Source organism: Schistocerca serialis, chromosome 5, assembly GCF_023864345.2.
Source record: "Schistocerca serialis cubense isolate TAMUIC-IGC-003099 chromosome 5, iqSchSeri2.2, whole genome shotgun sequence".
NCBI lineage: Eukaryota > Metazoa > Arthropoda > Insecta > Orthoptera > Acrididae > Schistocerca > Schistocerca serialis.
The window spans coordinates 774,759,120-774,782,153 of NC_064642.1; positions in this window are offsets into that span (position 1 = coordinate 774,759,120).

Here is a 23,034-nt window from a genome sequence, read left to right on the forward strand (position 1 = left end):
GGCGGTACGTCCACCCGGCCTCCCGCATGCCCACTATACGCCCTCGCTTAAAGTTCGTCAACTGCACATACGGTTCACGTCCACGCTGTCGCGGCATGCTACCAGTGTTAAAGACTGCGATGGAGCTCCGTATGCCACGGCAAACTGGCTGACACTGACGGCGGCGGTGCACAAATGCTGCGCAGCTAGCGCCATTCGACGGCCAACACCGCGGTTCCTGGTGTGTCCGCTGTGCCGTGCGTGTGATCATTGCTTGTACAGCCCTCTCGCAGTGTCCGGAGCAAGTATGGTGGGTCTGACACACCGGTGTCAATGTGTTCTTTTTTCCATTTCCAGGAGTGTATTATCATGTCCTGCGGCTGCCGAATGAATTCGCGCTATGGGTTTCCTTACCGTGTTATGGTTTACAGGCTGTAGAAAATTTTTTTCCATTGTACCACACACTGAAACGTTAAGGTCCAGGGCATCTACGGTTCGAGACCTTATGTCTTGCTCGAGTGGAGATGTAGTGGAAAAGAAATCATTTATATCCTCAGTTGTAACGAGAGATTCATCAGCAGATTTAGGTTTGCCTATACCCAGGCCTCGAAGATTTTTCCACAAGACAGCAGACCTGTGGATGTGTTCAGTTAGTGTGTGGGCACATCTGAGGTTTGCATTTCTCACAGATTGACTGACTCGATTGCGTAGTTGCTTGTAGGTGGAATTGTTATCAAGGGTCGAGTGCCGTTTGTATGTCCTATGTGCTGCGTCTCTGACATTCATTAGGTGTTTGATTTGATTTGTGAGACACGGAGCAGGATTTCTCCTTACTCTCACTGTTTTTAAGGGAGCATGTTTATCACATAATTTATTGATGCTCTCAGTGAAATAAGACACATCGTTATTTATGTAGGAACCATTACCAGACGTTGCCTGCGAAGAGATATCATAGGCGTCAGTTACAATCTCAGACATATTTATGCGCTTAACATCCCTGAAAGTAGTCACTTGCACTTCGGTTAGAGAGCGCCAAACACATTTTCTGCTTAACCTTCGATGACCTAGACAATAAATACTCGAAGTCATTCCAGAATTACTTGGGGTGCACACTTTTATTGCCGTCAAATCTCAGAAATTGTCTGTGAGTGACATATGCTTTATCAGGTAAGTCAGAATGACCATTATATTTTACATGACTACTGCTGTACGTTACATTCTGATTCACTCTTTTTAGTCTGTAGTTGAAACTAGCTCTTTAATTACTTTTTTGAACCAAGCACTGACCTACAGAATTTTACCTGTCAAAGACATTCATTTATTATCCACAATACACAAACCGAATGCAATCTGCCTGGTATACATCATTTTTGTATCCCTTCTGGATAGGCGGCGCGTGGATCTGCTCCTGTGAACTGCTTCTGCAAAATAGGCCGAGAGTGAAGGACGCGAGTAGGAGCAGGAAAGGGTGAAGTACTTCGGTACTGTGTGTAAATTTAAAGCACCTTTACTATAGGAAGAATATGAATACATAAATTGTTGCTTAACTCTGGCTGAGATGAGCACGTAGGTGCGAAGCCGCACATCAATCAAAACTAACAGCTACTAGAACTTACAAAGGCAAAATCTATCGTGGCTCGCCCACTAAGAAATAATGTTGCATGGTCGTCTACTCGTGATCAAATCAGCTGAATCTGGAGCGGCACACGTCGAGCACCACAGCGTCAGCTAGAGGGCGCTGTGGTCGGCGTTGATCCTCCGCTTTCGTAGTGCCAACCTACGACAGCAAACCTACGTTGTGGCACCGTAGCTATCGATACCACATACATCATTTTCAATAATGAACACAAAAGAATGGCCCTGAATGGCAAGAAATCCTACGAACAATACAAATCCAAAAAATATGATATTATAGATATACGAAACTACTTCCAACTCTGTTAATTGCCTAAATTCATTTCAATCACGAATACCGATAATGGAAACACTATTCTTTTTTATAAGTCACTTACCACACAGAAAATATTCATAAAAAGAACTACAGCAATCATAGAAAGTAGCAACAACACCCAGCTAAATAAAAAGATAGTAACTACTAAGAGACATATGGTTGGCAAAAGAAAAATTTTGCTGAAGAGCAAACAATGTATTTAGAAAATTTTACCTTATTCACGTGACATCCACTTCCAAAAATTATATAGTTGTCAATAATTCTACTATCCGAACATTATCAACCATACATGCTTTATCATAGCTTCCCTTGCATCTTTTCTGATGAGAAATTTCATGTCACTTTACATTGCGTGTCCTACCAACACAGAGCCTCCTCTAAGAAAAACATTTCCATGCACTTCTCTATCTACTCGCTAACTGCTAGTCCGTCCAACCACACAATTCCTTGCCGAGGGCGCAGAGCGCTTTCAGCGATATTAACACAATCTATAGCGCTGCCAACATACAAACATTACATGCTCTAGCTCTGTCTTTTAGTACCAGAGAAGTTATTATGCTTTCTGTGAAGTCCTAAAGCGTCGACCGCACACCGGCTAGGGCAGCCCCGCGAAACGGCACCAAGAAGGCGTTGACCCGCGTGCCAGTGAAATGGGCGGGCAGCGCCACGCTACCAGGAAGACAGATTTCAGCGCCCGCTTTCAACACTGACTTCAGCCGCCCAGATCAGTCGCAGATTTCGAGAGTGACAGTATTGAGTAACTGAATGAGGTTACTTAGCCTGCTTTCTGCGGGTAGTAATGGATTGTCAATGAAATTGTATGTAGGAAGCACAGAAAGCATTGAAATGAAGTTATCGTTCTCTTCTTTTCAGATATGTACAGATCATTTTGCATATCTCCCATAGGTCATCGCAACTTCTCTCCATCCTTGTTCGTGTGCTCCTGAATTTACTAAACAGATGTTATTCCTGTACCGAATGTGGTGGTCGCAATTCCGAACAATGTATTCCATCACACAGACCTATAATCGTGACTCACAGTACAAGCAATAGAGAGAATATTTCCATTTGTTTATGCATATTAGTTAAAACGTAATGCACGTCACGGTGTATGTCCGGACCACCGAAACTACTAAACCGAACTTGATGAAATTTTGCAACTATGTGTGATTTGGTCCAACTTAAAAGATAGGATGGTTTGTATCTCGATTATTGACCTCAATATTTGATATCGGAAATGGAATGTTCCTTGCCACAGTAATGTGTATATATTTGTAAGTTACATGAAAATTCATCGACAGAACACTCTAAGATCTTTTGACGTCTAGATTGGGTAGACATCGAGTAGATCGCGTGGTGTTTCGATTTCTACATGCTGCAATATATTACACGTGATATTTGTTTATGTTTACGAGTTAACTGTGGGATTTTAATTTTTCAAGCATCATTTTTATATCTGTAATGCATGTTGTGTTATAATTGAGTTGTGTGTTGTTTGGATACTATTATCATTTTTAACAGAAAAACGATAATAACGTTAAACTTTATAGATGATTCTTTCTGTTTATGTTCATACTAACTCGAAGATGTGTAAGTTTTCCTGCTTGCTTCCTATTTTATTATTTGCCTTTTAGTTTGATTTTCTAAAACGTTAATCGTTAATTAACTTATTCACTAAATTTGACTTAATTTGTAAAAATAATAAATATTATCTTATTTTCAATTTCAGTATAATGCCTCGGAAAATATCTAATCATAACAATGCGTATAGCAGACAAGCACAACGAAAGCGTGTTGAGAGGCTCATGAATCGGAAGAGCAAATCGCGGCAAGGATCGCGGCTCAACGAATCACAACGGCAGAAATTCGTAGGTAAGAATCTCGAGAACAGCGTGATGAACGTCTGCGATAAAATATATCGACAACATAGGCGGTGCGAGAACGACAGATGGTCACATGCAGAGAACGCGAAAGAGAGAGGCAGCAAACCAGGAGTGCTTTAACAAGTGCATCATTCGTTCGCCTTGCGTTCGAATATACACGGACACTGTTTACTCTGCACATCCTAAAATTACAGTTGGTGTGATGGACAAAATATACCAATATTATCGAGCGTTAAAATTCCGCTATGAAACAGTCGGTATGGGTTGTGCATCAGGAAATTTCGTAATTTCATCTATTTCTACTCCGACGGAACCTTTACAATCACTTCTTGCTAGCGAATCAGACGATTCGAAATTGCTTTTACGCAAATTCAATTATTCTTTTCAAATGACATCCTTTGGGGCCACTGAAGTATGCGATCTCACATCTGATGGACGTGGTTTTGAAACCACATTCAAAATCCAAGGCAAGGTACATCATTAGACTGGGTCGCTGATGGCGATGCCTAATGATGATCCGAAGTTACTCCAAATTTATTATATGGGCCGTTGTAAGCAATCTGTGACAACTTTGTGCCAGTATAATTCATCGAACTAGCAGAGGAGAGAGCATTTGTGGAATTGTTGGTAAATATTTTGGGCAATTCTAATCAACAGTTACAAATCAATATTATGTACCTCATTTGTAAAACTCAATTTCCATATGTTATTATTTTGTAAGTATTTTGGAGGTCAATCATTGATTATAAACTATAATAGAAAATGACATGAATAAAATGTAAATTTAAAAACTGTATGTTGGTTTTTCGTTAATCTCAACATTCCGATACTTAACTAAGCACGTTAACATTTAGGTGTAACGTTTCATTCTCAGTCACGTATGTTTTAAAATCGGCTAAACTATTTTCAGCTCTATTAGTGAATATAAATTTGATTTATTAAAAGATGAGTAGATAAATTAATTCAAACCATTGTAGCTACTGAGTCACAGCAAGGCGTGGCTGGATCAGCTAAAATATACAGTAAACAGAGTACTTTGCTCAGAGCATCAGCACACGAGATTGAACGTAATTTTGACTATCAATACTTCCCACATATCGCTTCAGCTAAGAACGAAACGCGCACAGTGCTACATATCCCGGGCGTTGAATCGGTAGGAGATCAGTAACATGAACAAGTTTATCCCCAGGTCTCACGCGTTTTGAATTTTTTTTTAAGAACGTATGAAAGGTTTCATGCACGCGACACCATTTCCCAACGGAGAAAGACATTTTACGAAGATATTTGCAGTATCTGCAGAGGTTAGTGCGAAGCCTGGTGCAGCCGCGGAAAGATGACCAACAAAGAAGGACAAGAATATTTCTCAAGTATCTTTTCTCGTTGCGCAGAGTGATACTGCATTCTCAAGAAACCCGTTTAGAAGCAAAACGACCCACTTCCCTATTCAAACACCATTTTCTTTTTATAGCATCTTTAAGAGTCCAAACACACTTCTTATTCCCTGAATACAAAGTATGAAAAACATAATGAAGTAGTCGTATTTCCACTTGTGTGAAACTTAACGCACCGCCGCGGATCTCAGCTCTTAACTGTCGGACAGTTCTTCGAAGAAACGCTACGGTAGTCAGGAGAGCTTCTTACAAGGGCTTAGTTTATTCTCATGAAAGAAATACTGAAAATATTAATGCAAACTGTGAGCACATGCGCTAAAAATGATTTTTTGTGGAATATAATTGAGATGTTGCTAGCTTACCGAGCAAAAAATGATTAGCCCTTGGTAGATCCCCGTAGAAGCGTGAAACAGCAACTCTTCTCAGTATCAGTCTCGAAGAAAGAAATATATACGTGCAGTAACTCTAGACGTGGCAGCCTGTGGTCTGCTTATTTAGGAAGAGAGATAGTGATGAAGATACGGATATGTCTGTTGTGACATTAGGAAAATCTCTGGACTCATTGCTGGTGCATGTCTACTTCGACATCTGGTAGCAAGATCATTTACAAGGCATATTAGATGTGTGACAGCCGTTCAAAAAAATGTTCAAATGTGTGTGAAATCTTATGGGACTTAACTGGTAAGGTCATCAATCCCTAAGCTTACACACTACTTAACCTAAATTATCCTAAGGACAAACACACACACCCATTCCCGAGGGAGCACTCGAACCTCCGCCGGGATCAGGCGCACGGCCCATGAGTGCAGCGCCTTAGACCGCTTGGCTAACCCCTCGCGGACGGGACAGCTGTCACAATAATATACGTATATACCTCACAGAAGGCTTCCATTGGCTGTTTTAATTTCCACCAAATTACTTCACTTTTCCATGTTATCGCGATTCATTTCCTAACTCATTTCGTAACGTTACACGTACTTGTTCAGTCCATCTGCACAGAACCCTCCGCCTTGGAACACAACCAACTGAAATCGTCGATGTTGCATTCCCTGTCCATGGACTATCTACCAAACCATTGTTTAGTGAAAAACAGAGGTACATTCGCTGAGCAGGATTTCCGTGATGCGTGGCTCGTGGTCGAGAAGTTACAAATGTAATTTCTTAATCTTACCCTTGGTGTCGAAGCGAGTTTCCGATATCCACAACGCTCTCAAATTCCGTGACAATCATGTAAGCTGTGATGCTTCCGTCATGATGTAATCCAGCAGCGAGAGAATCACAATAAATAGCCGATTAGATCATAAGTCTTGGCCCAGCTCTTGATCAATTCCGTCGGTGTGATTATTGGATCTATTCTATCTAGCTATCGCTTAAGCCTCGTCCTGCAGTTACCCAGAGAAAGGCATCGTTAATCGGATTTGGCATGTTAATTTTTAACGGGACCAGCCCGGTATTCACCTATTGGGATGTGGAAAACCGCCTAAAAACCCCATCCAGGCTGACCGGCACAACGGCCCTCGTCGTTAATCCACCGGGTGGATTCGAGTCCAGGAAGCAGCGCGTTAGCGCTCTCGGCTGCCCTGGTGGGTTGTTATGATTATTGGATCTGCCACGCCATAATCGACCAGTGTTGAAAACTTGCCTCCACTGTCTAACTTGTCCTCTGTACTGTGTGCCCATACCTTAGGCGCAAATCCATTTGAATTTGAACGAATGTAGGTCCTTTTGCACACAATAGACGAATGGGAGCGTGAACTAGGAACAGGAGTAAATTTGTAAGCCATTGCCGGCCGAAGTGGCCGTGCGGTTAAAGGCGCTGCAGTCTGGAACCGCAAGACCGCTACGGTCGCAGGTTCGAATCCTGCCTCGGGCATGGATGTTTGTGATGTCCTTAGGTTAGTTAGGTTTAACTAGTTCTAAGTTCTAGGGGACTAATGACCTCAGCAGTTGAGTCCCATAGTGCTCAGAGCCATTTGAACCATTTTTCTAAGCCATTATTGCTTTCTTTCCAGAGTTAAACTACTAAGTAAGAAAATGAGATCTGTGGCTTCGTAGACATTAACAGATGTAGCTACATTCATGTGTCGTCATCCTGAGCTGCCAATACGTAAATATCAGCAAATGTCGCTTTTTCCATCCCGTAAAGAGTGCTGTTTTCCTTTGGTGCTGTTTTCTAACGCATTACTGTACTCAGTGTCTGTCCTTTTCTTTCCCTTCTTTCTTGTGTGTTAGTTGTCGTACAGTCTTGCTCGGAGACCAGAGACAGTGGACATGTGTTTGTGCATTTGAAAGAATATGTATGTGTGTGTGTGTGTGTGTGTGTGTGTGTGTGTGTGTGTCAGAAGAAAGTACTCTGGTCGAAACCTTAATTGTTTAGCAGGTTTTTATGTGCTTGTCTGCGACTCAACATTTCCAGTGTGTGGCAAGTAGCAGTCTATCCCTTTCATAATATTGTAATTACACGTCCCTGTCCCCATAAGCCGCTTAGATCACAGCAGGTGAAGATGAGTGTTGTCGCCTAGGATGGGATTGACAGTAGGTTGAGGTGCGAGATGTCAAATATTGAATGTTAACAAAAAGTGAACATTTTCGGAACGTAGGAGTGTCAGGGATTTTATGACGTGCTGTAGTGGCTGGGACGTTGGCCAGCATAGCAGCTGCCAACGCCCAGGGGACAGCAAGCCATCCGTTACATTGGCTGCGGCACCTCGCAGCAGGTGTATTCGCTGTACAGCACTATCGATTAACAGCCACCCCCGCGTGTCAGCAACATTACATCAGCCGCAGACACGAATCCGGGGCCATTCCGCTTCACACGCCCACCGCCACCGCCGCTCCCACCACCATCTACAACAGCATCCGTCCACCATCTAGATAGCGACGTCACTCCCAGTGTCCACGCCATATAACAAGATGCTCATGTTTTATTTTATACCAGAAGATAGTATGTAACACTGTAGCAGAAAACTGATAACTTTGTCAACACATCGGTGGCGACAGTGGAAGGTACAAACAGGTGACTAAAGTCATGGGATATCATTATGCACATACACAGGTGGCGGTAGTTTCGCGTACACAAGGTATGAAAGGGCAGTGCACTGGCGTGCTCTTTCGATCTTTGTGGAAAGGATTCCGACGTAATTATGGCCGCAGGACGGGAACTGACGGACTCTGAACACCGAATGGTAGTTGGAGCTAAATGAGTGGGAGGTTCCATTTCGGAAATCGTTAGGGCATTCGATAATCGGAGCTCTACAGTGTGAAGAGTGTGTCGAGAATACCAAAATTCAGACATTATGTCTCACCACGGACAACGCAGTGGCCGACGGTCTTCACTTAACGACCGACAACAGCGGCGTTTGCGTGGAGTTGTCAGTGCTAACTGACAAGCAGTATACTGCGTTAAATAACGGCAGGACTCAATTTGGGACGTATGAAGAACGTATCTGTTAGGCCAGTGCGGCGAAATGTGACGTTAATGGGCTATGGCAGCAGACGACCGACGTGAGTGTCATTGCTAACAGCAGGACATCGCCTGCAGCGCATCTCCCGGGCTGGCGACCGTCTCGTTGAACCATAGACGACTGGTAAACAGTGGCCTGCTTTACAGTTGGTAAGAGCAGATGGTAGATTTCGAGTGTGACGCAGACGCCATGAAGCCATAGACGCAAGGAACAGTGCACTGTGGAAGCTGTGTAATAGTCCCTGTTTATGTTTACATGGAATCGACTAGATTCTTTGCTCCAACTGAACCAATCACTGACTGGACATGGTTATGATCGGCTCCTTGGAGGCTATTTTCCGCCATTCAGGGACATCATGTCAGCAAACAACGACGGGATTTTTATAGTTGGCAATGTCCCATGTTAGTGGGCCATAACTGTTCGTGATTGGTTTCAAGAACATTCTGGACAATTTGAGCGAATAATTTCGCCACCCTGACCGTTCAGTATCACGGGACGTAATCTAGAGGTCAGTTCTTTCACAGAATTTTGCACCAACAACACTTTCATAGTTATGGATGGCTAGCATGGGTCAGTTTTTTTTGCAAGGTTCATCCGACAACTTTTTGAGTCAGTGCCACGACGAGTTATTGAACTACGCCGGGAAAAAGGTGATCCGATTCGATATTAGGAGGTACTCCTTAGCTTTAGTCACCTCAGTGTATTTTTTTTTTTTCCTTGCGGTGGAATGAAAATAGTGTTCCGCAACCGATAAATAATAAATAGTTTCTGAATGGATAGAAATTGAACTGTGGTCTGAAAAGGAGTTCAAGCACTCTAGGATTGCAAGGTTATTGAAAGCGATTTTTTAACAGTTTACTGCTGCAGACATCAGCTCACTTTCTGGATTAATTCATGTGTCAGAAACCTAGGTACGAATATTGTGTGAGAATAACGACAGGTAATTCGCTGAGTAAAAATTTGGGAAATATGGTGCCATCATCCTAGAGAGCTGTGAAATAAAAGAAAAGAAAGGAAACGACTGTAACTAGTTTACAACATGTCTACATGTCGAAAGGGTTGTTTATTGCTGGCAGGAATGGATCTTCATGGTTTCTAGATCAGAACCGATTTGGCCCGAACATCCATAGGCCTGAATAATGTCGAGGAGATATGAAGTGCCATGAGTATGATGCAAGTGAGAAGCTGACGGTCTTAACAAATGTACGGCAAGTTAGCATGAGTTGCTAATCTTGCAATCATTATAGACTACTTTCTCATACAGACATTACACTAATACAAAAATAACCACTTAAAGTACTCAAAGTGGGCATTTTAACTAGACATCCTTAAATGTAATAAAGTATTGTTTGATGGGTTGACTCTCGGAGAGCGTGCCAAACAGCAAGATCGTCGGCCCGGTCGTATTAGGTAAAGACTGGGAGAGATATTCATCAATTTGATTTGCAGCTCATTGTGTTGGCCGTGTTTGCAGTTAAAACTGATGGATGTGAAGTCCACCAGTTATGCAAAACACCGTTTTTTCTCAGTACCCAAACACGTTTCCTCACCACTGTGCCATCATCAGTGGGCTTTAGTTTTTATTTATTCTGTAATGTGAACATTTTTTAATGATTATAAAATTATATGGATGTTTAGCTCAAACAATAGCTCGTTTCCTTTTGTAAATAGCTTTACATTTGGTGTGCATCAATTTTCCGGATCACTTGTGACTTAATTACTACAGGTAGCTTGTCATCTGCAACCAAACGATATTGATGAGAAAGGTTTTTGCTGGGAGTTTACCTATCTTCTAGAATGTAATTTAGTTTGTCTCGATGTTTTCGCGCCTATATTCGTTTCTACTTGCGTTATCGTGTGGCAAGCACTTTCATTCTCCTCATCATGGTGAGGTGTTGTGATGCACACTTAACTATAACAAGTATTTTCCACAAATAACGTAGTAAAACACTTTCCACTTTCATTTTGTTTGCATTTTATCTTTGTGTGGGCGTTTGTGTGCTCCCTCTCTCTCTCTCTCTCTCTCTCTCTCTCTCTCTCTCTCTCTCTCTGTGTGTGTGTGTGTGTGTGTGTGTGTGTGTGTGTGTGTGTGTGTGTGTGTGTGTTTTCTGTACGCTTCTTAGCTGTGTCAGTTGTTTTGCATAACTGGCGGACCTCACGTCCAAAAATTGGGAAGAAAGTAAAAATGAAATGATATGTCATGTGGCTAGGAGCCCCTGTCGAGTACACCGGTGGCCTGGTGCAAGTCTTTTTAGTTGACACCACTTCGACGATTTGCATGTCGATGGGGATGAGATGGTGATGATGAAGACAACACCCACTCCCTGAACGGAGAAAATCCCATATCCAGTCGGAAATCGAACCCGTACAGTCCGTCGGCTAATCACTTAGATAGCCATTTCAAAGCAACCATCCCGGCATTTTCCTGAAGCGATTTACGGAATTCGTGTGAACCTCAATCAGGATGGCCGGATGCGGGTCTGAACCGCCGTCGTCCTGCCAAATGTGAATCCAGTGTAAGATTTTTGTTGTATATAAACTGTAGTTTTAGGTCAGAAAGAAATTAAAATTTAAGTATTAAGTAACAGTCATATCCGTAGGATAATAGCATTCCTAAAGGTACTGTTTTAAATTTTAAATTATTTGATGTTATTAAATTCCTATAAATTTCACTTCACGGAGGCGAGGTATTTGTCTGCAAGTATTTCAGTAACATATCGCCCACAGATTGGAGGTAACATGCAAGAAACCTTGGCACTTTAGAGAAGGTCTGGACAAATTATTAAGGTGTTTGTGGAGCGTTTGTCCTATCTATCTGTAAGACACTGATGTTGCAGTTTGTCTGTTATCTACTATACCATCCCCGGAAGCGTATTCAGTCCCCAATACGTATGTGATCGTTACCGTCTTCTGTAATCACGACCTACGTCACAGGCTTGTAACAATAAGGGGCAGTCACATGAAAAGCCAACAGGACCAACAGGACAACGGAATGTTTCCATCCCAAAGTAATCACCAAACATGTTAACACATTTATCCCACTGAAAGACGATACTGTCAATTCCTGTTTCGCGTAACGCTGTCGCCTGCTGACAGATCCCAAACCGCACCCTCTCTTGCACTTCCTCGTCCGTCTGAAACCGACCTCAACCCATGTCTTTCCCCAGGTCGCCGTAGATGAGATAAGCAGACCGTGAAAGATCCTGGTATACGGAGGATGTTACAGTGTTTCCCAACCAAAATGCTGAAGCTACATTTTGTCTACTATAGCACATCCGGAAGCGTATTCATTCCGCAACACCTGCCATCGTCCGCTTGGCAGTGTGGGGTTGGTCGTTATCGTGCAACAGGATGATTCCGTCCGACAACACTCCCCTGTGTTTTGACTCAAATGCGAGTTACTGTTCTTGCAAAGTGTCTTCATACCCTACTGCACTGACTGTGATTTCAGGCTCGAGCGACTCGACGAACTGAGGGACCATGCAGTCGAAGAAGTTCATCACGACCATGCCTCAACTTGTGGGAATGGCTTTGGATTTCTTTGGTGGTTGAGATGTGGAATGTTTCGTCTGATGGTTGGTGGCTTTTCCGCTCACCCTCGGGCTGCCGGATTGTTTTCGGACGCAATCACCGTCACGATAACGCTCACCCACACTGCCATTCGGGTGAAGACTACAGTTCAACGATTTGGTTGGAATGACTGCAGCATCCCCTGTACAGACAGCATAGTTCACTATGTGTTTTTACATCTTTGTTGACATGAAGAAAAGCGTTGACGTCAATTTCAGTCGGGAGAGGAAGTGGAAGATTGGGTGCCGTTGTAAATCCATCAGCGCCGGACCGCTTTCTACGAAGCTGCAATTTATCGTCTCGTATCCCAATAGGATAAACGCCTTAATGTGTGCCGTGATTGCTTTGGAATGGAACCATTCCATGGTCACCTTCTGGTGTGTTCGGTTTGCATTTGACTGCATCCAAATAATACCAAATGTTGGAAACGAACAAATGTAGGGTAAGGCTTGGGAAAGAAAAGGTGGAGATAATAATATGTTTACTTTTGTTCGTTAACATACAGCTATAATCGGCGGTGGAAATATATTTGCCGAGAGAAGCACATAATGATATATATTGTATTTTAGGCCAATAGACATAACTAGTTATTGTAGTGGTTTTGAATACCGTTGCTGGTCAGGACTAAATGACGATTGAAAATATAATTATTTTTGGATAGCTCAACATGAATTTCCTAAGGGACAGAATTTTATCAGGCGTTTAGCAGTAGAATAAGGTCCGGAGAAACTATTTCACCGTATGCAACATCCGTTCGATTTCGACGAAACAATTTGTGACTGTGAATCATCAAAATTTGCAGAAACTTAAAAAAAATTAAATAAGTATGGTCATGAAGTAGAGAGACAGAGGTTCTATACTAAATAATTAGTCCATACACAAGTTCCATTAAACTTTTGAATTTATGGCAGTCGGTATATAACGAACTTCCATCTTTTAACATTTCCAGACACATGTCACACAATATAGCTTCACACATGAATCTACTGCTATGCAATATGGCACTTTCACATTACACTAAAATCATATTTTTTATACAATAATAATACGGTGGCAAGACATGCTTGTCCGACACAAATTACGAGAGACAGAAGAGTGAGTAACTGTTCAGCGAGAATATCTCGTACATCAAAAGAATGTGTAAAAATTTTCTTCTTTTTTCCGCCTTTCGCTCAGCAGTTTTCAAAGTCAATAGCTCACTGTACCTCCGACGGCGCTTCCACAGTAAACACGTCACGCCACAGGACGTTATTTGCTAACTCGGTTAGTGAATGATTTAAAATGGTAGGGCAATCAGATAATGTTACAGAGACCATTAATATAGACTACATCTACAACAGATCTGATCTTTATGTGAATCTAGAAAGCAGTTGGTCACCGAGTTCAAAAATGTTCAGATGTGTGTGAAATCGGGACTTAACTGCTAAGGTCATCAGTCCCTAAGCCATTGTCAAGTTGAATTCAGGCATACACTTGTTGGGAGCATAAAATATTGCCGTATGAATTTCGTATATGGAATTAAAATTCAATGAAAAATGTGTGACAATGGCTTAAAGGCCGAAACTAAAGTATCCTAAGGACAAACACACACACACCCTTGCCCGAGGGAGGACTCGAACCACCGCCGGGACCAGCAGCGGTCACCGAGTAAAAGAATCAAAACAAACCAGTTGTTGCCAGAGCTTCTGCAAACCAGGTAAACATAAAGAACGATGTAATGTAATGATTCGGTTCATAGACGAATTGAATCTATGAGGTCCGTTGGCTGTTCAGCACAGCAGAACCTATTCAAATATAACTATCGTAAGAAGTAATTGGAAAATCAAACTTCTTCATTGCTGAAACATAACGGATGCTTTATAATAGTGGATTTCATCGTCGTATGAACGTTTTCAGTGCACACCCTTTCGTTTCCGTGATCACTCTGAAATGAAACTGATACGGAATATCTACGTAACAAATTTTCTCGACAATATTCAGGAAATTATGCTACCCATGTTTGCAGCAGCGGTTTGCATATCTAACCACGATGTTGTCCTCTGTTCACACGACTGTAAGTCAGCGAGGGTAGTGCAATGAGAAAAGAATACAAATAAAACTTTCTCTTGCCTCCCCGCCCAATTCCCGCACACTGACCATGCGGGCTAGCTCGGAATTTTTCATCCCAGTATACAGCACTGTATCTTCTACATCAATGGAGGTAGCAAATAGTGTGAATTGTGAATCGCGGATTGAAATCAAAACTGTACTTCGGTTCCAGTTGTTAGTGTCCGGCACCTGTGCTGTTGATAAAATAACGATACAACGATCAGTTCCTACAATCTGTATCGATATATATATATATCGGGGCGGTTAGTAGATCCGCAAACAAGCGCATCCCCAGGTGACGGATAGGGGAATACCTCCAAGATATTGGTGGTACCGAGGAAATGAAATATTCGGGGCGCACCAAAACTACCAGTAGCGTCTGTTCCCACAGTGGGCGGCTACAAAAGGCGTCTGCTACACATGCCAGTGGCGGCCTCAACCAACCTCCTGATCTGGAAAGTCAGGTTGTAGTCGGCAGTATGTCATATATCCAACTACTAAACATCATGATTGTACAACGAGTAAACTCTCATTACCCCGGGCCCCAGTCAATTTACTTGGATCGTCGTGAGCATCGGATTCCGGGGGCTCACGGACATCATGAGAAGAATCGCAGCTTCTCAAACTCCCTCAAAACCAAACACAAACACTACGTCGGCACACTCAACGTGAACACACTGATGAAGTCAGGAATGATGAAACAACTGACAGACACACTCGAAAAATTTCAAATCAAAATATGTGCACTGCAAGAAACACGATTCACAGACGAAGACCTTTTCGACATGGAGAATTTCAGAATATACAAAGGAAAACCATCGAGACAACTGAAAAACCTAATGCTTTTTGGCACAGGATTTGCAGTACACAGGTCCACCACGGACAGCATAATTGACTTTTCGTCACCAAACGAAAGAATCAGCACCATCTCAGTGAAATCAGCCAACAAATCCTACACAATAGCCAACGCACATGCACCGACTAATGACAACAACAGGAAAAACCCGGACGAAATTGATGACTTCTGGACGACAATGGAAGAAACTATCAGAAAAATTCCTGCACAGAGAGTCAAAATAATACTGGGAGACTTCAACGCTAAACTCGGAAAAGAAAAGATATACAGACATACCACAGGAAAACATACTCCATACAAGGACATCAACAAAAACGAAAAACACCTGATAGACTTTTGCAAAAGCCACGACCTCGCCATTATGTCAACGAAATTCAAGAAACCAACACGGTAACTTACCACTTGGAAATTCCCCAGCGGAAAGCAAGAACTACAGATCGACCGCGTATTAGTCCAGAAAGACTCACAAAAAGAAATTTTGAACACAGACACACGTAATGGCTACTTCGACTCAGACCACCACCTACTACAGATTAGGATTCGTCTTTAGGCCAAGAAAAAGCCCCAGAAGAACAAAATTGTTAGACCTGATCTAGAATACCTTACTTTAAACCAGACACAAATATTGGACAAAATTAAAATGGAGAAAACGGCAGACTGGACACAACTCTCAGGAAGAATCCGAGAGGCCATGAAACTAGCACAAGCACCACACACAAGGAAACACCGTTGGTGGAACCACACATGTGACCAAGCTATCGACCAACGAATCAGTGCATGGAAAAAATTTGGTAGCCATAAATCCTAAGAGAATTGGATGAACTTCTTGAAAACACAGAAGCAATCACGCAAAATAATTCGCAATGGAAAACGACTGTATGATAAATGGCTACTGACGGAGACCGAATCGGACCACTCAATATGTGCTTCAGAAGACCGGATGGAACCCTATAAACCAAGACCAAAAACAATTGTGACATTCTGGCAAAGTACTTTGAAAAACTGCTCAACACGGACCCCCCTATGGAAGAAATTATGACAGAAACGAGCACGTACAATCCAGATAGTGAATCTCCAACTCTAAAGAAATAATCAAGTCACTTAAGAATCGTAGAGCACCAGGAGAAGACGGCATCATAGTGGAAATCTGGAAGTTACATGACCCAGAACTCACCGAAGACATCCACAGGATCTTGGAAGATATATGGAAGACCATGAAAATTCCTGACGACTGGAAAACTGCCCTGATACAGCCACTACACAAAAAAGGTGACAAGACTGACCTGAACCACTACAGAGTAATATCCCTACTACCGGTCACATACAAGATCCTCTCTAAAGCTGTACTAAACAGACTAGAATGCCAGACCGAACACTTGAATGGTTGAATATCAAGCAGGCTTCCGTAAAGGGTGGTCTTGTGCGGAACAAATTTGGAACCTGAAAATGATTTTAGAACACAAACACAACCCGATCATTACCTTTGTCGACTTCAAAAAGGCGTACGACTCTATCGACCGGAAAACTCTCTTCAAAATTTTAGCAGAATGCAAAGTTGACAACAAAACACGGGCTATCATAGAGCAAACTTCAACCAACACGACCTCCAAAGTAAAGTTCTGTGGGGAACTATCAGAGCCCTTTGAAATTCGCACAGGTGTCCGACAAGGCGATGGCCTCTCACCTCTCCTTTTCAATCTGGTGTTAGATAAGGTAATAAAAGAATGAGAAACATCACAACAGAGGATAACCTTAGGAAACCTACATATTAAATGCCTGGCTTTTGGTGATTGTCACGAAAGGCATAAAAGAAACAAAAGACGCTACTGAAGAACTGCAAGAAATCGCTTCCAAAACTGGACTACAGATCTCTTACGAAAAGACACAGTTTATGACCATAAAGAAACTCTCTTCTCTGAACACAAAGTACGGCACGATTTACAAAACAGCAAACTTCAAATACGTCGGTGAAACACTACAAATGAGCGGACATAACAGAGACTCAAACTAAGAAAGAAAGACTAAACTGGACAAGGCATACAATGTAGCGTGGAATCATTACAACAAGAAGTCTATTTCACAAAAAACCAAATTACGCCACTACGACACCGTGGTGCTCCCCGAGACACTATATGCAGCAGAGACCACACTAATAATAGGGCATACACTTACCAGACAACTAGAAAAAGTAGAACGGAAAATACTTAGGAAAATATTTGGTGCAACTAACAACAGTGGAATATGGAGCAAGAAACCTACAGAGGAACTATACAAACATACGGAGACTATCACAGAAATGTATAGAAAACGCAAACTACAATTCTATGGACACCTATACAGAATGCCATCACACAAACTGACCAAACAGATCTTTGACTGGGTAACCACTAGAAACAACAAAGGGGGGCAGAGGTAAACAACGACCTGAACCAACTCAATATAACAGCAGACACAACAGACGACAGAATAAAATTCAGAAACATCAATAAGAAAAGTAAACTCCATGAGATACAATGTGACAAACGAACAGGCGTTAAATGACCCGAAGAACGCAAGCAAGATCACAGCCGGAAGAGGAAAGAAATATAGGCAACCAAAAAGGCAATCAAGAATTAGCCGAAGACACAAAGCCGATAAGAAGCATGGACAGAGGACCGGAAACAGAAAAACAGCGAGCGAATGAGGGAAGTTTGGGCAGCAAGGAAGGCAGTAAAAGGAACTGGCCATGTAGTTTAGTCCAAATGCGCTCTTTAAAGGCAAAACACCAATAATGTATTTATTTTATTGGTGTTTTATATATATATATATATATATATATATATATATATATATATATTATTCGTGTTTTGCCCTTAAAGAGCGCATTTGGACTAAACTATATGGCCAGCTCCTATTGCTGCCTTCCTTGCTGCCCAAATATAGATTATATTTTTCAACATTATATCGATATACCGGTATCAAATGTGTGATATCAAGTGCGGATCTATTTATTTATAACTATATTTTTTCATAGTTGTAAGTATATAATTGAAGTTGTCCTTTTGAATTGGTACCAGGGCATAACTTTACTGGCCCAGTATTAAGTGGTCTTACTACTTTTTGAGCTTTCATCAGGCCCAATCTTTCCCTTAGAGTGTGCGAAGCAAGCGCATGTGGCACAAAATAAGAGGTCCGATTGCAGTGGTGATTGGCGATGTGAATGGAATAACAAGATTTCCGATGAGAAGAAATAACACAGTAGCTGTTTTAAAACAATTTTTAATACAACTAGTGTGCAATTTCTTCACATCGGCTTTCTTGAAAAGCAGGTGCTGAAAATGATGAAAAAAATCTAAATGACAAGGTTGGTCATTGCCGTGGGTGGAAACGTGTGATCGGAAATGCTGACGTATTCTGCGCTTGGCGCTACCAGCAGAAACAGCGACTTTTAGCGTCACTACGCGATTTTGACACTACAAGAGCTAGGTTTCTGGCGACCCGCCAGGTTAGCCGAAAGCGCTAATGCGCTGTTCCCTGGACTCGGGTAGGCGCGTTGGCCCCGGATCGAATCCGCCCGGCGGATTAACGACGACGGCCGGTGTGCCGGCCAGTCTGAGTGTGGTTTTTAGGCGGTTTTGCATATCCCCCTAGGTGAATACCGGGCTGGTCTCCACATTCCTCCTCAGTTGCACGGCTCGCAGACATTTGCACACTTTCGTACTACTATTCCATGGATTATACTAGTCGCTGACAGATGGGGTACATTAATTGCGTCCCATGGGGGCTCGGGGTGGCGGCAGGAAGGGCACCCGGCCACCCCTTCCACTAACATTGCCAAATCCAATTAACCATGCCAACCGTGCCTAACTGCGGGAAAGGGCTCAAGCGAAAGAAAGAAAGAAGGAGCTAGGTTTCTGGCGTTGGCAGAAATTAAAAAAAAAAAAAAAAAAAAAAAACAGGGAAGTCGGCATGATGTGTCAAGTCCGACATGCTATGGACCCGAGGGACACCTTTCATTGGACCAATTACATACAGTTATCATGTGGTTATCGCCAAGCGTGAATGTGCATAGCTCTCCCTTCGATTCTTGCTCTAAGGGAGATAGGCAAGCTGCTAGTTTGTTGATGCACAGAATATCTAATGATAAATCAGTACTTAAATATACAGCTCTAAAACCGGCAGTATATCTACAATTTGAAATGGACATTTTTATGGGCCGCTATGTCGATATCTCTTCCGTCATATCCGAAATATCGACACGTCCTCGATATAACGAGAGCAGGTGATAGTATTTTTTTTAAATATCGATATATCACATCTCCGGTATTTTTAAAAATATCGACAGTCCTGGTACACATCACCGGTAATCTGTTCGATGGATCGTAAAACGTGATTCGTTTGAGAAGGCCACCTGTTGCCAGTCAGTCCCGTTGCAGTACTGCCGCTCAAACTCCCACCTTTGTCGCCGATAACCAGCAGTCAGCATGGGTGCATGAAACAGACTCCTGCTGCAATGGACCACTATTGGTAGCCCCTTGGCTCATCTAGGCGGTAAGTAGTAAAACAGTACCACGTCTAGTCTTCCGTACACATCTATGCAGCCAACGATCACCCTTGCGATCTATTGGCCGTGGTACTCCACAGTTGCTGGTCATTTGTTTTGTATAGCCCATTTTTCCATGTATGGCGTAGAACCATAGCGGCATGCGAACAGTTTAAATACCTAGCCGTTTCGTAAATCCTTCTATCTTTGGTCCGAAAGCCAATGATCATGCCCTTTTCGTCGTCAGGTAAATCGCTCTGCTTCCGCATTAATACACTCCTGGAAATGGAAAAAAGAACACATTGACACCGGTGTGTCAGACCCACCATACTTGCTCCGGACACTGCGAGAGGGCTGTACAAGCAATGATCACACGCACGGCACAGCGGACACACCAGGAACCGCGGTGTTGGCCGTCGAATGGCGCTAGCTGCGCAGCATTTGTGCACCGCCGCCGTCAGTGTCAGCCAGTTTGCCGTGGCATACGGAGCTCCATCGCAGTCTTTAACACTGGTAGCATGCCGCGACAGCGTGGACGTGAACCGTATGTGCAGTTGACGGACTTTGAGCGAGGGCGTATAGTGTGCATGCGGGAGGCCGGGTGGACGTACCGCCGAATTGCTCAACACGTGGGGCGTGAGGTCTCCACAGTACATCGATGTTGTCGCCAGTGGTCGGCGGAAGGTGCACGTGCCCGTCGACCTGGGACCGGACCGCAGCGACGCACGGATGCACGCCAAGACCGTAGGATCCTACGCAGTGCCGTAGGGGACCGCACCGCCACTTCCCAGCAAATTAGGGACACTGTTGCTCCTGTGGTATCGGCGAGGACCATTCGCAACCGTCTCCATGAAGCTAGGCTACGGTCCCGCACACCGTTAGGCCGTCTTCCGCTCACGCCCCAACATCGTGCAGCCCGCCTCCAGTGGTGTCGCGACAGGCGTGAGTGGAGGGACGAATGGAGACGTGTCGTCTTCAGCGATGAGAGTCGCTTCTGCCTTGGTGCCAATGATGGTCGATGCTTGTTTGGCGCCGTGCAGGTGAGCGCCACAATCAGGACTGCATACGACCGAGGCACACAGGGCCAACACCCGGCATCATGGTGTGGGGAGCGATCTCCTACACTGGCCGTACACCACTGGTGATCGTCGAGGGGACACTGAATAGTGCACGGTACATCCAAACCGTCATCGAACCCATGGTTCTACCATTCCTAGACCGGCAAGGGAACTTGCTGTTCCAACAGGACAATGCACGTCCGCATGTATCCCGTGCCACCCAACGTGCTCTAGAATGTGTAAGTCAACTACCCTGGCCAGCAAGATCTCCGGATCGGTCCCCCATTGAGCATGTTTGGGACTGGATGAAGCGTCGTCTCACGCGGTCTGCACGTCCAGCACGAACGCTGGTCCAACTGAGGCGCCAGGTGGAAATGGCATGGCAAGCCGTTCCACAGGACTACATCCAGCATCTCTACGATCGTCTCCATGGGAGAATAGCAGCCTGCATTGCTGCGAAAGGTGGATATACACTGTACTAGTGTCGACATTGTGCATGCTCTGTTGCCTGTGTCTATGTGCCTGTGGTTCTGTCAGTGTGATCATGTGATGTATCTGACCCCAGAAATGTGTCAATAAAGTTTCCCCTTCCAGGGACAATGAATTCACGGTGTTCTTATTTCAATTTCCAGGAGTGTACATCGACTGCACTGTATTCTGCATCGTGGCCCCTCGCCCATCCCCACCCCAACCCCTTCCGGACACGCTTTGTGTACTCTCCACTGTTAGTGCTGCCGCCTACTGTCTGTGGGTGGTTATCGCACGCTGACGTCGAACATGCGCAGTGGTCACATAATGTGACTGGAAATGTAAATGTTAATTGAAGAGCGGTGGCGATTTCACAGCAACAAAAGGCGATGTGCGTCCTCCGTTTCAAAATGTGCAGATGACTTGAATATGTGCCCTCGTTTCCTTTGACAATACCTCACTACTCCGCCTACATCTTAGTACATTCGACGATATCGCAAGCAGCATCAAGACACTGGTAGTATAAGTATGGGAAAATAATTCGTCAGGATACACAGATATTCTTAACTGCCATCCTGTGTATTTATTGATAATAGTATCTTGAGATAAGTTTATCTAGATCGTTTCCTTTCCAAAGCTATCCCAGAAATGTTACGTACGTTTAATAAAAGATGTCTCGTCGAATCCGCATTGGTGTCTGTTTTTCCAGAGAATGTTTTACTACCGCAAATTTATCAGAATAGTGTTGGCGAAAACACCTCTTGTGCTTCTTATGGCACCGTTCAATAGCACACACAGTCAGTCCGACATAAAACTGTATTCACTCTTGTAATGTTTTGTATATCGTTGTCTTCTGACATGAACATCATTCCTCACAGGTCTCATGAATTGCCGAATTTTTGATGGATAACTAAACATTCATTTGATTTTATGTCTCTCTAGGAGCCATATAATGTTTCCTGCTACTGAGCCTTAGAATTGCAGAAGCAGAAGCTTCCTCGTGTCCTGCTCGGGGATCTTCCGCATACGAGTCTTCAGTGAAATGGTTTTTGAGATTTTGGGTTGCTGTAGGCATTTTCTTAGAACAATCTCTGTAAGATGCTTAATTCATATAGCAGGTCTCCCACATCTCATTGTCGCTCATTACACGCAGGTTCTAAGCACAGAAAGCGTATAAATTCGGTCCTTGTTGGGGGTTTTCGGTGAACGAAGTGGCTGCGACACAGTAGACAAGAAACGCAAGCAACAGAAAAGTCACTTGTCTCTAATTCCTTCCTGAAATGGCCTCTAAAGCTGTTACAGTCCAATAACTCTTCCAGATTTTCACGTACATGAGGCAGACAACGAATGTGTGGACGGTGTAAGGGGAAAAGCAACAACAGTTTTCAGGACACATGTGCGTGTTGATGTCCTCAAAGTACACTGACGGCAAAAAATCGCAGTTACCAAAAAAGAATTAGGGTTAAGTAACGAACGTTCGAGGATACATTTGCCTAATTAACGTATTTAATTGATTAACGTCGCAATATCACAGGTTAATTTAAGCACGAGATAAGCCGTTGGAAATGTGAAATTCTGGTACACTAATAACCGATCTAACCGCCAGAATTTTGAATGCAAACATGCAAAAGTGCATGGATTGTGTTGTACAGGTACCGAATGTCTGTGGGGTGGATTTCCATGGTTAACACTGCAGAGCATGTTCGGTTACAACAGCGGTATGTGGGAGAGCGTTATCTAGCTGGACACATTCCTTAGAATGCTGCTCATGGATTGCAGCATAACAGACCGAATCACCAGACTA